Consider the following 16,635-nt stretch of genomic DNA (forward strand, 5'->3'; position numbering starts at 1 on the left):
AAATTTACTCTGTTCTCTTGGAATTGTTTGTTGAAAGCTAAACCTAGGTCGCCTTATATGCTAATTTATAAGCCCTTGGAGGCTGCCTCTTATCTTAGTGCGTTTTGACAGTTTTTAAGTTAGACAATGCTAGTTCGTGTGTGCCATATAGATAAAGTGCTCACTCCCGTGGAGGTATTTTTGAGCCACCACTGATTGGCTAATATGTCTGTCAAAAGAACTGAGATAAAGGGGCAGTCTGCAGAAGCTTAGATACAAGGTAATCACAGATGTAAAAAGTATATTAATATTAACAGTGTTACGTCCCTCTCTGCGACGCTTGATAAATCTAGCCCAGAATATTTGCTAAAAAACAGCAAATTTTATGTTTTAGTTTTTTTTTTCTGGGGTTTTACTAAATGTATATTGAGTTTTGATATGGGTAAATGTGGGAGCTTGTCAGTCTTTTGTGTAGTCTTAAAGTGTATCTATTATTATTGTAGTTATGTTTATTCCTATCCTCCTTTCATCTTGTGGAGTAAGGATTCCCATGATGCTTACCGTGTGTGTGAATAGATATTCTGTCATTATACAGCACAGCATATTCATCAGTATATATACTTACATTTATACAGAACAGTTTACTCATCCTGGTATAGTGTATAGAATCTCATCATTATACAGCACAGTGTGCTCTCTGGCAGTATATAAATACTCAGTATCATTAGTGCATAATGCTCATTATCAGTATGTATTTTTGTGTGTGTATATGCTGCCTGGTAATAATTACCAGTGAAAATCCCTCCCCCAAGGGGTGTGGACAGAACCAACCACTCCCCTAGTTTCCTGTATGAAAGTAACTCACAAGCACCAGTCCTTCCTCTTCCTAGTTCTGTCCAGCCAGAAACAAAATAATATATATATATATATATATATATATATATATATATATATATATATATATATATATATATATATATATATATATATATATATATATATATATATATATATATATATATATATATATAAAGTATAATGCATTGTGGCTCAGAGAATTAACAAAGCAAACAATTAGGCAGCCCACCATCAAGTGATTTATTTTAGCACATATTAAAATATGGCCTCAGTGCATTGTCCACCAGGCAATGTATTCTGCATATGGAGCATTTGTTTCCATATATAAGTGCCAAAAATCATAGCCTGCAGTATTGGATCTGAAAGCTCAGAGTGAATGACACACCATTGCACAGAAGCACACCCATTATTTTAAATATAGCAACTGCACCTTTTTCACATAAATTTGTAGTTTTCCTTTGTCATAGTATATACAACAAATAAAACCAGTTTAAAATGGGATACTTGTTTAATTTTAGACAAATATTTATTAAAGGTGCATTCTAGAATAAATATGAAATATAACATTCTTTTTTTCCCCCGCACATCTTATTTTAACCCCTTAATGACCGCAGCACTTTTCCATTTTCTGTCCGTTTGGGACCAAGGCTATTTTTACATTTTTGCGGTGTTTGTGTTTAGCTGTAATTTTCCTCTTACTCATTTACTGTACCCACACATATTATATACCGTTTTTCTCGCCATTAAATGGACTTTCAAAAGATACCATTATTTTCATCATATCTTATAATTGACTATAAAAAACATTATAAAATATGAAGGAAAAATGGAAAAAAACACACTTTTTTCTAACTTTGACCCCCAAAATCTGTTACACATCTACAACCACCAATAAACACCCATGCTAAATAGTTTCTAAATTTTGTCCTGAGTTTAGAAATACCCAATGTTTACATCTTCTTTGCTTTTTTTGCAAGTTATAGGGCCATAAATACAAGTAGCACTTTGCTATTTCCAAACCACTTTTTTTCAAAATTAGCGCTAGTTACATTGGGACACTAATATCTTTCAGGAATCCCTGAATATCTATTGACATGTATATATTTTTTTTTAGAAGACAACCCAAAGTATTGATCTAGACCCATTTTGGTATATTTCATGCCACTATTTCACCGCCAAATGCGATCAAATAAAAAAAATTGTTCACTTTTTCACAAATTTTTTCACAAACTTTACGTTTCTCACTGAAATTATTTACAAACAACTTATGCAATTATAGAATAAATGGTTGTAAATGCTTCTCTGGGATCCCCTTTGTTCAGAAATAGCAGACATATATGGCTTTGGCTTTTCTTTTTGGTAATTAGAAGGCTGCTAAATGCCACTGCGCACAATACGTGTATTATGCCCAGCATTGAAGGGGTTAATTAGGGAGCATGTAGGGAGCTTCTAGGGTTAATTTTAGCTTTAGTGTAGTGTAGTAGACAACCCCAAGTATTGATCTAGGCCCATTTTGGTATATTTCATGCCACCATTTCACCGCCAAATGCGATCAAAGTAAAAAAAAACTTACATTTTTTCACAATTTTAGGTTTCTCACTGAAATTATTTACAAACAGCTTGTGCAATTATGGCACAAATGGTTGTAAATGCTTCTCTGGGATGCCCTTTGTTCAGAAATAGCAGACATATATGACTTTGGAGTTGCTTTATGGTAATTAGAAAGTCGCTAAATGCTGCTGCGCATCACACGTGTATTATGGCTAGCAGTGAAGGGGTTAATTAATTAGTTTGTAGGGAGCTTGCAGGGTTAATTTTAGCTTTAGTGTAGAGATCAGCCTCCCACCTGACACATCCCACCCCCTGATCCCTCCCAAACAGCTCCCTTCTCTCCCCCACCCCACAATTGTCCCCGCCATCTTAAGTACTGGCAGAAAGTCTGCCAGTACTAAAATAAAAGTTTTTTTTTTTTTAAAGGAAAAAAAAAAGAGCATATTTACATATGCTGTGTTTAGGATCCCCCCCCTTAACCCCCAACCTCCCTGATCCCCCCAAAACAGCTCTCTAAGCCTCCCTCTCAGCCTTATTGGGGGCCATCTTGGGTACTGGCAGCTGTCTGCCAGTACCCATTTTGAACAATCAAATGTTTATTTTTGTTGAAAAAAATTTCTGTAGTGTAGCTCAATCGCCCCCCCCCCCCCCGAACCAACCCCCACCACCTAAATCACACCTAAGGGCTTGTTTGTTTATTTAAATGTTGTCCCACTTTTATTGTTTTGGGACACATTTTTTCCGTAGTGTAGCGGTTCACGCCCGCCCCGTCGTGCACGTGCGCGCGCCCGCGCGCGCCCCCGGGCTTACCCGCCCACGATCCCGCCCCCCACCTCCCACACCGGCTCCCACCCACCAACGATACCGGCCATCGATGTCCGGTGCAGAGAGGGCCACAGAGTGGCTCTCTCTGCATCGGATGGCCGTGAAAGGTTATTGCAGGATGCCTCCATATCGAGGCATCACTGCAATAACCGGAAAGCAGCTGGAAGCGAGCAGGATCGCTTCCAGCTGCTTTGCACACCGAGGACGTGCAGGGTACGTTCTCAGGCATTAACTGCCTTTTTTATGAGGACGTACCCTGCACGTCCTCGGTCGTTAAGGGGTTAAACAAATTCCTTTTGCCCCCAAGTGTTTTGTCTCTTCAATCGGGTTAAATACATATTTAAAGGGACAGTCAAGTCCAAAATAAACTTTCATGATTCAAATAGGGCATGTAATTTTAAACTATCCAATTAACTTTTATCACCAATTTTTCTTTTGGTATTCTTAGTTGAAAGCTAAACCTATGTAGGCTCATATGCTAATTTCTTAGACCTTGAAGGTCGCCTCTTATGTGAATGCATTTTGACAGTTTTTCACCTCTAGAGGGCGTTAGTTCATGTGTGTCATATAGATAGAAAAATTCTGGTGTTGACTGTCCGTTTAACATTGTACTTCTGGGCTACTCCATATAAGGATACAGCTGGCAAACTCGTCAGGTGCAGGCATACATGTGTATGCTCCAATCATGGGCTGTTTCCTCATCTGGAGCAGAATGGTTTTGTTTTTCCAGAAGTGCAACACTTACTTGTTCTGAAGTAGTTAAACGCACATTAAAAATAAAGTCCACTAGTGAATTAAAGAATCATATTTGTATTAATGCCCTAAAAGATACTAACCAGCTCTCCTGTACTCTCCAAGCACTCTTGGTGATCATGAATGGCCAGGTAACATTGTTGCAGTAAAAAACACTGTGTGTGTAGTCTTGCAGACTTGTTTCTAAAGTATAGAAGAATGTTGTGTGTGAGTGGTGCAGCCTGTAGAGAAGGGGAGAGTTTGTGTTCAGACTCTGCCAGAAAAAGCCCTTAAAGCACTGACATATACAGTAGGAGGCATAGTAAGCCCTTTGCTGAGAGGGCTCCAAGGGAAGCATCCATCTTTATGCAGAAACTTCAAAAGCCAGAGTGAGAGGAAAATATGTCTTCTGTTGAACAGTTTGTTTGAAGTTTCTGGCTATCCCCAAGTGGATCACTTGATTCACTTACTATTAATTAATTGGCATAATCATCTTCTGCTTGTGCTGTCACTGGGAACATGAGAGAAATATTAGTTTGAGTGTTGTAATAGAAGAGAGCAACAAATATATACTGTCAATAAAGCTATGTGAACCACCCCAATGGTATCTTTTTTTTAGTTGAAAATCCAGCAGGTGAATTAAGCCATGATCAAACAATAATGCAGCAGAGTTCTTGGATGTATTGTAAGGGTAGTGTTGATGGGGAATTCCAATAACCATTATCTTAAAGGGACAGTCTACTCCAGATTTTTTATTGTTTGAAAAGATAGATAATCCCTTTATTACCCATACCCCAGTTTTGCATAACCAGCACAGTTATATTAATACATTTTTTACCTCTGTGATTACCTTGTATATAAGCTTTTGCAGACTGCCCCCTTATTTCAGTTCTTTTGACTGTTTCATTTTAGCCAATCAGTGCCCTCTCATAAGTAACTCCACGAGCGTGAGCACAATGCTATCTGTATGGCACACATGAATTAACTCCCTCTAGCTGTCAAATGCCCTGAGATAATAGGCGGCCTACAATGGCTTAGAAATTAGCATATGAGCCTACTTAGGTTTAGCTTTCAACTAAAAATATCAAGAGAACAAAGTAAATTTGATGTTAAAAGTGAATTGGAATGTTTAAAATTGCATGCCCTATCTGAATCCTGAAAGTTTAATTTTGACTAGACATTTAGAAGTTTGTCAGATGCATGTGAGATCTTTGCTTACAAGGATATATTGATGGTTACACACACACAAAACCCAGACACAAATTAACAATTTGATTAGAGGAGTCTGTACAAAATGATTATAAAAAAAAATAAACAACCTGATATAGCAACATTTATCTAAAATGACAATTCTAGTAATAAACCAGAGCTTGAAATCCAGAAAGAAACAAAGTTTCTATAATAAAAGAAGACAAATATAGGTTGTGTAGCTTTATTCAGCACTATATCTCTAGCTGCGTAGCGAGCCTGACATCAGTGCTTTGGGTGAAGTGTAAAGTAGACTGTACTACTGACCAGTCTTTCTTTAAAAAAAGCAAATTGTGCCTATGCAAGTGCCGGATAAGCTCATGTGAATACAGTAACATTTTATTTACTACAATTACATAGGTTAATAGGGCTGGTAAATATCACTTTGGTGTAATAATTTAGGTACTAGTGTACTGTATGGGAATATCTGCATATGTGTCTTCTTACACTATGGCACATACAATATTGTGTTAGTGATACTATCTGATTTGTCCTCATGGAATCAGGATTCCATGAGAAATTTCCATTCTAAGGCTTCATTTGTGTCATAGGGTCAGTTAGACCCAAGAAGTCTGCATAAGAACCTTACTTCCCTGTGCACAGATATGCCTCTTCTTTTACTGACATTTTAAACGTATACGCGCCCCTGTACGCCTCAGCTCGCCTGTGGCGGGGCGAAATTACCCGCAGGTAATCAACATTGCATACGAGCGCAATTTTGCGCTCGCGTGCAATCCCGCCCCCTGCCCGCGCACAGCCAATCACGCGTGGGCAGGAGCTGTCAATCTCCTCAGTCGGACTCGACCGAGGAGATTGAATTTTGCCACCTTAGAGGTGGCAAAGAGCTTAGGGAAGCAGCGGTCTGGTGACCAAGTTCTTGTGAGAACTTGCAGCCGTAAACAAATGCTTTGCTGAGGAACATTTTACATGCAAAACAATATTACACACATGCTTATAACAAGAATAAAATCCCATCTAGTAATGTGTGAGGACAAGAACACCCCAATCCCTTCTATCCACCATAGACAATAAATTGAAGCCCAGGTAATTACTTTAACACTTAAAGTCTTAGACAATGGTGGTTGCTTGGAAACAACTGATGCTATCAATTAAAGGGATATGGAACCCCAAAATTTTCTTTTGTAATTCAGACAGAGCAAACAATTAAAGGACAAGTAAATACAGTAGATTTGCATAGTCGATAAATGCATTATAAAAATACAATAGCACTTAGTCTGAACTTTAAATGAGTAGTAGATTTTTATTTTTGGGACAAAATTCAATGTTATGTCTATTTCCACTCCCCCTGTATCATGTGACAGCCGTCAGCCAATCACAAATGCATATAGGTGTATTCGGTGACTTCTTGCACTTGCTTAATAGGAGCTGGTGACTCAAAAAGTGGAAATATAAAAAGACTGTGCACATTTTGTTAATGGAAGTACATTGGAAAGTTGTTTACAATTATATGCTCTATCTTAATAATGAAAGTTTTTAATTTTGACTTGAGTGTTTCTTTAAGACTCTTGACACAACTTCACTAGAATGGTTACTATTTACCATGCTATTGTTTTTCATCTTGTGAATGCAGCTCTCTTTAGAGCTATTCTCTTATTTTAACCCATTACAGATTTGGGTTTTCAAAGCTCTTCATGCTGGGAGCCGCCATCTTGGAGCTCACATATTCTTGTACCCTGTGACAGAAGTGATGATATGTATCATATGCTTCAGGTTAGCTCTCATACAATACAAAGTGAAACGTTTTCACAGTTTGAAAGCTGCATTATATATATATATATATATATATATATATATAAATAAATAAAAAGACTACATAAATATTAGAGCAATACAAAAATGTAAAGATTCCATTCTGCATTATGCAATCTAACCTAGAGTGCACACTATAGCTATCAAAAATCTGGTACTGTAACTGATCTGTCAGTGTGCTCAGCTTCTGTAACAGGCTGCAACAATACCGATTCCACCCCATGGCAGAACATGCAGTGATCCGAGATATCATCGCAGAAAATGCATCATGTCTGCAGAAAGAACAGGGCACATGTAGGAACCGTTAGTGCTTTAACTCTGCAGCGCTGCTTCACATTCGTATGAGCAATGCACCCTTTTTTTATTACTACATTTCTATGTTAGACCAAGCGAAAAGGAAACAAATTTATTCAAGAGGCACTTTACAATTTCTTTTTTGTCTGCAGCTAATTTGCAATGCAATTTTTCAACTACTGCACTATATTATACAACTTTAAAAATTGCATTTAAACTAGTGATTTAGTGTAACTGCCTCATTTAAAATGAAAACTTAGTGAAACATGTTCTGCAGGTCATTTTTAAATAAAAAAAAATCTCGTCGCAGAAAGTGAAAAAAAGTTCTGGCTCTGGAGGAATACCGAAGCTTCAGCATAGCAGCATTCAGTGGCTCTGAAGAAAGCTGCAGGCACAGGAGAAAAAAACAATACCATAGTGAGTAGTGACCATGGTATTGTAGGTTTTCCCAGCTGTTTAATGCCTCTTTGTTCCTATGTAGCTGGGATCATGATGTTTTTTTTCTAAGAGAAATGTAACAGCAGTTTTTTTTTTGTTGTGTCTTGAGCAAGTTGCACTACATTTAAAAAATAAATAAAACCAAAATGTAGGAAACTGTCAAGCAAGGTGTTTTAACCATAGTGTTTCTATGGGTTTGCGACAGTCAAGTCCAAAAAAAAGTATGATTTAAATAGGGCATGCAATTTTAAACTTCCCATTTTGCTTTGTTCTCTTGGCATTCTTGGTTGAAAGCTAAATTTAGGAGGTTCATGTGCTAATTTCTTAGACCTTGAAGACTGCCTCTAATCTGAATGCATTTTGACCACTAGAGGGCATTAGTTCATGTGTTTCATATAGAGAACATTGAGCTCATGCACATGAAATGACCTAGGAGTGAGCACTGATTGGCTAAAATGCAAGTCTATCATACAAACTGAAATAAGGGGGCAGTCAGCAGAAGCTTAGATACAAGGTAATGACAGAGGTAAAACGTGTATTATAACTGTGTTGGTTATGCAAAACTAAGGAATGGGTAATAAAGGGATTTACTTTTTAAACAACAAAAATTCTGGTGTTGACTGTCCCTTTAATAGAATCGTTTGGTCAGGACTTGACAAATCCCAGGAGCCTGAAAACGGCTCCTAAAATTGTACTTCTGGCTCCTTATTTTTTTCTCCCCTTCAGTTAGAAAGACAAATGGGATATGCACAAGAACGCTGTAAAAATCTAGGTTATTGTAATGAAGTCCCATGTGGCTACTGCCTACGCTTATGCACTGCCAGGTATAGGTAGATTAATTTGACCTAACTCTTTCTTTGCACGTACTGTATAACAAAGGATGTATATTTTTTGACCAATTAAAGGGACACCAATTCCAAAATTAAATTATGTAATTAGTTGATATACACGTGTAGCTGCCCAAATCCCTTTTGTTTATGTGCTAATTTTCCACTTGTGTTCTTTTTAACCACGAGTTTAACCTTGCATAGGGTGCCACAGAGCATTGCAGTTCCTGAGCCAGGACACGGGCAGCAATGGGGCCTGTGACACATTTAGGAGAGTTCTTTTGCTGTGTTGTGCTCATGAGCTGCTTGTCTTGTGGTACGATTAGAACTTTGGCTATGTATATAGCCCCTTTGTGGGAGTTTAAAGGGACAGTCTAGTTGAATTTTTTTTTATTGTTTAAAAAGATAGTTAATTCCTTTTTCCATCTTAATATGAAGAGAGTCCACGGCTTTATTCATTACTTGTGGGAAATACAGAACCTGGCCACCAGGAGGAGGCAAAGACACCCCAGCCAAAGTCTTAAATACCTCCCCCACTCCCCTCATCCCCCAGTCATTCTTTGCCTTTCGTCACAGGAGGATGGCAGAGAAGTGTCAGAAGATTCGGAGTAGTCTCTTATGGAGGGTAGTACTCTTTGGAATGGGACTGGAGTTTTAAGTAGTCTTGTCAGCCTCTCAGTGACAGCATTGACGAATGTTAGGGTCTGGAGATGCAGGGAGAGTCTTTCTGCGAACCCATCCAGACGTATTAACAGCTCCTTAAGCAATCAGTGTTGACGAGTTTCACTGCCTGCTTTCTATCACTCAAGTACATGCCAGGAGCGATGCTACAACACTGTCAAGCTTGAGAGGCCGCGTTCCTGTTCCACGGCGTAGATTCTGGTAAGATAGGTTCATTTTTTTTTTATACCTGTAATGATAACGCAAGAAGACAGGGTCACAGGGTGACTCCTTTTATCTGTATAGAATCAAGGGTTAATATCTCCGGAAGGTGATTATTGAACAGGGGAGGGATTTATACATGTTTTCTTTATTGTATTTGCTGCAACATGTGTGAGATGTGGCTCTGGCAATGTGTGAACAGTCAGGTTCTTCCTTGGGTCGTGCATGGCACTCCATGTGACCGAGTGTGGCCTCATTCTCTTCTTTTTCCTGACCGTCGGTTGCAGGAGACTAAAGCGGTTTCTCTGTGGGCCTGTGTCATAGGAGGTGGTGAGTGCCCCGGCCATTGGGGTATAATGGTGACATTTATTTTTTCTATAGTCCATATTAAAGTTGAAAGCTATGAAGGACTCTGATGCGTTAGAGGGTACTCCCTCTTTGCCTAAATCTAATGCCTGTGTTTATTGTGAGGAGGCTACGGTATATCTGCCTTCTCAACTATGTTCCACATGCCTTGATAAAATAGTAATATCTAAAAGGAACTAGATGTTTAGTACCACTGAGCCGTCCACCTCTGAGGGGTCTCCGTCCCGTGAGGTGTGTTCCCTACAATCATCTCCGTTTACACATGCAGCTCCCCTGTGCACTACTAATTCTCCTGAGGGAGGGGCCCTGTGGCCGCCAGATTTTGCTTATCAGTTGCAAACTGCAGTGTCTGCGGCCTTCAATGCTTTACCTCGCACTGCTAAGCGCAACAGAACGGTTAAACATTGCTATCCTTCCAAGAGGTCATCTACTCTGTTGGATGTATCTGATGCAGAGGATTCCAATACTTCGGAGGACCCTTTCTCTGGGTCGGAATCTGCAGCCTCTAAACCTCTGGCTGCGGAGGAACCAGACTTTAGGTTTAGGATGGAACACTTATGCCTTTTATTAAAGGAGGTGTTAGCTACTCTAGAGGTTCCGGAACCAAAGTTACTAGAGGAACCTTCTATTCCTAATCTTGATAAGGTCTACGAGGACAGGGTGGTGCCCCAGACTTTCCCGGTTCCCGTAAAGATGGCGAATATTATAAAGAACGAATGGGAGAGACTTGGTTCATCTTTCTCCCCTTCTTCTTCGATTTAAGAAATTGTTGCCGGTTCCTGATTCTCAGCTACTACTGTGGGGATCTGTCCCTAAGGTGGATGGAGCTATCTCCACGCTCGCTAAGTGCACCACTATCCCACTCGAGGATAGCTCGTCATTTTTGGAACCCATGGATAAGAAATTAGAGACCCTGTTAAGAAAGATGTTTCAGCACACGAGGTTCGTATTTCAGCCGGCAGCGGTGGTTGCTGTGGTGGCGGGATCCGCTACCTATTGGTGTGACTCTCTGTCTGAGATGATCGAGGTGGAGACTCCCCTCGATGAGATACAGGAAAGAATTAAGGGTAGCTAATTTGTTTATCTGTGATGCAAATATGCAGATTATTCGCTTGAATGCCGAGACATCAGGCTCTTCTGTTCTGGTCCGGAGGGCCCTGTGGTTGAAATCGTGGTCTGCTGACATGACATCCAAATCTATATTACTTTCCCTTCCATTTAAGGGAAAGGTTCTTTTCGGTCCAGGTCTGGACTCTATCATATCCACGGTCACAGGGGCAAGAGTGCCTTTCTACCGCAGGATAAGAAGAATAAACCTAAGGGTCCTAATTTTCATCCCTTTCTTTCGGAATAGTCCCAACAACAGCAGCCTGCCGCGAAGCCCGAGCAGTTCAAGGGATCTTGGAAACTAGCTCAGGCTTGAAATAAAGCCAAGCAGAGCAAGAAGCCCACCGAGACAAAATCGGCATGAAGGGGCAGCCCCCGATCTGTCTCTGGATCTCGTAGGGGGCAGACTCTCTCTTCGCGGAGGCTTGGACGAGAGACGTACAGGATCCTTGGGTTCTGGAAGTTATTGCCGAGAGTTACAGAATAGGTTTCAAAACTCACCCTCCCAGGGGCAGATTCCTCTTGTCAAATCTATCTTTAAGACCAGAGAAACGAGATGCCTTCCTCTAGAGTGCGTGAGGGATCTCTCCTCCCTAGGAGTAATTGTACCGGTACCTCTAGCAGAAAGATGTCTAGGGTATTTAACTATTTAAAACCTTTTCGTTGTCCCAAAGAAGGAGGGCACGTTTCGCCCGATTCTAGACCTAAAGTGCTTAAACAAGTTTTTGTCGGTCCCATCGTTCAAGATGGAGACTAAGGTCTATTCTGCCCTTAGTTCAAGAGGGTCAGTTCATGACTACGATAGACTTGAAGGAAGCTTACCCTCATGTTACCTTCATGTGACAATACACAAGGATCACTCCAGGTTCCTAAGATTCGCTTTTTTGGACCACCAGTTTGTATCTCTGCCCTTCGGTCTGGCTACTGCTCCAAGAGTCTTTACGAAGGTTATGGGACTTTTGCTTGCGGTTGCGAGATCCTGAGGTATTGCAGTAGCACCTTATCTGGACGACATCCTGGTCCAGGCTCGGTCCTGCCGGCTGGCAGAGGACCATTCGAGAGCTCTTCTTCTTCGATCTCATGGTTGGAGGATAAAATCAGGAAAGAGTTCTCTGGTTCCCAGTACCAGAGTGGAGTTCCTGGGCACGATAACAGACTCCATATCCATGAAGATATTCCTGATAGACCAGAGACGTTGCAAAATTGCCTCCAGCTGTCTTAGCCTTGAGGAGGTCTGAAGGGCATCTGTGGCACGGTGTATGGAGGTGATTTGTCTTATGGTAACCAGCATAGACGTCATTCTATTTGCCAGGTTTCATCTATGACCTCTTCAGTTGTGCATGCTGCGGCAATGGAACGGCAACCACTCGGACCTATCCCAACAGATCTCTCTGGACTTACGGTCAAAGGGAATCCCTCTCTTGGTGGCTCCGTCCAGATCAGCTGTCCCAGGGGACATCCTTCCTGAGACCATCCTGGGAGATTGTGACTACGGACGAGTGCCTCTCAGGATGGGGAGCTGTTTGGGGTGCCAGGAAGGCACAGGGCAGGTGGAATCAGGAGTCGCCGCTTCTTTCAATCAACATCCTGTAACTTTGAGTGATCTTCAACGCTCTGAGGGCTTGAGTTCATCGGATTCCAGTCGGACAACATTACCTCAGTGGCTTACATCAACTATCAGGGGGAACGAGAAGTTCCCTAGTCATAAGGGAAGTATCTCGGATTCTGGAGTAGGCAGAGACCCACGTCTGCTCTCTGTAAGCGATCCACATCCCCGGTGTACAACTGGGAAGTGGATTTTATCAGCAGACAATTGTTTCATCCGGGGGAATGGTCTCTTCACCCCGAGGTGTTTGCGGAGATTTGCAACAGATGGGGAACTCTGGAGATAGATCTCATGGCGTCCAGACTCAAAGTCAAGCTACCCAGATACGGGTCGCGGTCCAGGGATCCCCAGGCTGAACTGATAGATGCCTTAGCAGTGCCTTGGGGATTCAACTTAGTCTACATATTTCCTCCGTTACCACTTCTACCTCGAGTAGTGGCCCGCATCAAGCAGGAGCAAGCATCAACTATTCTGATTGCTTTGTCGTGGCCGCGGAGGTTGTGGTTTGCGGATCTGGTGGGGATGTCATCTTCTTCTCCATGGAGATTACCCTGTCGCAGGGATCTGCTGGTACAGGGCCCCTTTGTGCATCCAAATCTAGATTCTCTGAGGCTGACTGCATGGAGTTTGAACACTTAGTCTTAGCCAGGAGAGGGTTTTCTGAGAGTGTGATTTATAAGTAGAGGACCTACTTACTTAGGTGTGAGTCTCGTGGATATTCCTGGCATAAGGTCAGGGTATCCAGGATAATTTCTTTCCTCCAAGATGGCTTGGAGAAGGGACTTGCAGCCAGTTCCTTAAAGGGACAGATTTCGGCGCTATCTGTATTGTTACACAAGAAGCTCGCTGAGCTTCCTGATATGCAGTCTTTTGTTCAGGCTCTATCCAGAATCAGGCCTGTATTTAGACATTCTGCTCCTCCTTGGAGTTTCAATTTGGTTCTTAGGGATTTGCAGAGGGCTCCGTTTGCGCCTATGCATTCTCTTGATATTAAAGGGACAGTCTAGTATAAATTAAACTTTCATTATTCAGATAGGACTTTTTTAATTTTAATCAACTTTCCAATTTACTTTTATCATCAAATTTACTTTTTTCTCTTGGTATTCTTAGTTTAAACTAAACATAGGTAGGCTCATATGCTAATTTCTAAGCCTTTGAGGGCTCCCTCTTATCACATGCTTTTTAAATCTCTTTTCAACACAGAGACAGAAAGTACACGTGGGCCATATAGATATAGATAACACTGTGTTCAGGCACAGGGGGTTATTTAAAGGGACACTGAACCCAATTTTTTTTCTTTTGCAATTCAGAAAGAGCATGCAATTTTAAGCAACTTTCTAATTTACTCCTATTATCAATTTTTCTTCGTTCTCTTGCTATCATTATTTGAAAAAGAAGGCATCTAAGCTTTTTTTTTGGCTTCAGTACTCTGGACAGCACTTTTTTATTGGTGGATGAATTTATCCACCAATCAGCATGGACAACCCAGGTTGTTCACCAAAAATGGGCCGGCATCTAAACTTATATTCTTGCATTTCAAATGAAGATACCAAGAGAATGAAGAAAATTTGATAATAGGAGTAAATTAGAAAGTTGCTTAAAATTTCATGCTCAATCTGAATCACAAAAGAAAAAATTTGGGTACAGTGTCCCTTTAAGATTTAGCACAAAACAATGCTAAATTTAAGACAATAGATAATAAACAGTCAGTCATGTGATCAGGGGGCTGGAAGAAGGTTTCTAGATACAAGGTAATTACAAAGGTAAAAAGTATATTAATATAACTGTGTTGGTTATGCAAAACTGGGGAATGGGTAATAAAGAGATTATCTATCTTTTAAAACAATAACAATTCTATTGTAGACTGTCCCTTTAAGATACTGTCTTGGAAAGTTCTCTTTCTATTGGCTTCGGCACGCAGAGTCTCTGAGTTGGCGGCCTTGCAATGTGAGCCTCCTTAACTGTTTTTTCATACCTATAAGGCGGTCCTTCCCACTGGGTTGGGATTTCTCTCTAAGGTGGTGTCTGATCGCAACATTAATCAGGAGATTGTAATTCCTTCCTTGTGTCCTAACCCTTGTTCTTCTTCAAAGGAACGGTTACTTCATAATTTGGATGTGGTTCGAGCTTTGAAATTTTATCTTCAGGCTATGAAGGAGTTCAGACAGACTTCAGCTTTGGTTTTTTGTCTATTCAGGGAAGCGCAAAAGGGCAGAAGGCTTCTTCCACTTCCCTATCTTTTTGGCTGAGGAGCATGATTCGCTTGATTTATGGGACAGCGGGACATAAGCCTCCTCAGAGGATTACGGCTCACTCAACTAGAGCTGTAGCTTCTTCTTGGGTCTTCAAGAATGCCTCTATGGAGCAGATTTGTTAGGCAGCTACCTGGTCCTCCTTACATACTTTTTCAAAGTTTTTTACCAATTTGACGTTTTTGCTTTGGCTAAAGCAGCTTTTGGGAGAAGGGTTTTGGAGGCTGTGGTGCCCTCAGACTAGGGTCTGCCTACTTTTTACCCTCCTGTTTTCATTCAGTGTCCTCTAGAGCTTGGGTATTTGTTAAATTATGCTTACCTGCTAATTTTAATTTCCATCTGTACGAGGAGAGTCCACGGCTCCCGCCCAATTCTCCGTTGGGCGGACCTAAATTTTTTTTGTTTTTCTTCTGGCACCATTTATAAGATATTTCTCCTACTGTTCCTTGTTCCCACCGCAGAATGACTGACTGGGGGATGAGGAGTGGGGGAGGTATTTAAGCCTTTGGCTTGGGTGTCTTTGCCTCCTCCTGATGGCCAGGTTCTGTATTTCCTACAAGTAATGAATGAAGCAGTAGACTCTCCTCGTACAGATGGAAATTAAATTATCAGGTAAGCATAATTTATGTTATTACCCATTCCCCAGTTTTGCATAACCAAAACTGTTATATTAATATGCCTTTTACCTCAGTGATTACCTTGTATCTAAACCTTTGCAGACTACCCCCTTATCTCTTTCGACAGGCTTGCATTTTAGCCAATCAGTGCTGATTCATAAATAACTAATAAAGTGAGCACAATGGTATCTATATATAACTGTGAAAAAAAATAAGAGGCGGCCTTCAAGGGCTTAGAAATTAGCATATGAGCCTACCTTGGTTTAGATTTCAACCAAGATTACCAAAAGAACAAATCAAATTTGATAAAAGCAAATTGAAAAGTTGTTTACAAATTGCATGACCTATCTGAATCATGAAAGTTTAATTTTGAATTGACTGTCCATTTAAATGCATCACTAACAAGGACATGCAGTAGCTCACAAAAGTGAGTACACCCCTCACATTTTTGTAAATATTTTATTATATCTTTTCATGTGACAACACTGAAGAAATGACACTTTGCTACAATGTAAAGTAGTGAATGTACAGCCTGTATAACAGTGTAAATTTGCTGTCCCCTCAAAATAACTCAACACACAGCCATTAATGTCTAAACCGTTGGCAACAAAAGTGAGTACACCCCTAAGGGGAAATGTCCAAATTGGGCCCAAAGTGTCAATATTTTGTTTGGCCACCATTATTTTCCAGCATGGAGTTCACCAGAGCTTCACAGGTTGCCACTGTAGTCCACTTCCACTCCTCCATGTGTGTTGAGTTATTTTGAGGGGACAGCAAATTTACACTGTTATACAGGCTGTACACTCACTACTTTACATTGTAGCAAAGTGTCATTTCTTCAGTGTTGTCACATGAAAAGACGTAATAAAATATTTACAAAAATGTGAGATACTGTACATGCAAAATAACCAAGCTATAACAAATAGGAGAATTTTATTTGTACATCAGGTCTATCTACCATGGAAATGGAGCAAATTTGATTAAAACATTTTCCAGTTTACTTTTATTAAGAGACACTCAAGTAAAAATTAAAATTTCATGATTCAGTTTAAATTTGAAACAGCTTTCCAATTTACTTTCATCAACAAAATGTGCGCAGTCTTTTTATATTTACACTTTTTGAGACACCAGTTATTACTGAGAATGTGCAAGAATTCACAGAATATACATATATGCATTTGTGATTGGTTGATGACTGTCACGTTATACTTTGGTAGTGGAATTAGACATAACTGAATTTTGTCAACCACAAAATCTACTACTCATTTGAAGTTCAGACGAAG

The 16,635-nt window shown here is 40.3% G+C and overlaps 1 protein-coding gene across 2 annotated transcripts in view; it reads left to right on the forward strand.

Annotated features, from left to right (window-relative positions):
- Nucleotides 1-16,635, forward strand: part of CEP85L (centrosomal protein 85 like) — a 439,304-nt gene that overhangs the window by 101,139 nt on the left and 321,530 nt on the right. The gene's annotated exons all lie outside the window — the stretch shown is intronic.

This window comes from Bombina bombina, chromosome 4, assembly GCF_027579735.1.
Source record: "Bombina bombina isolate aBomBom1 chromosome 4, aBomBom1.pri, whole genome shotgun sequence".
NCBI lineage: Eukaryota > Metazoa > Chordata > Amphibia > Anura > Bombinatoridae > Bombina > Bombina bombina.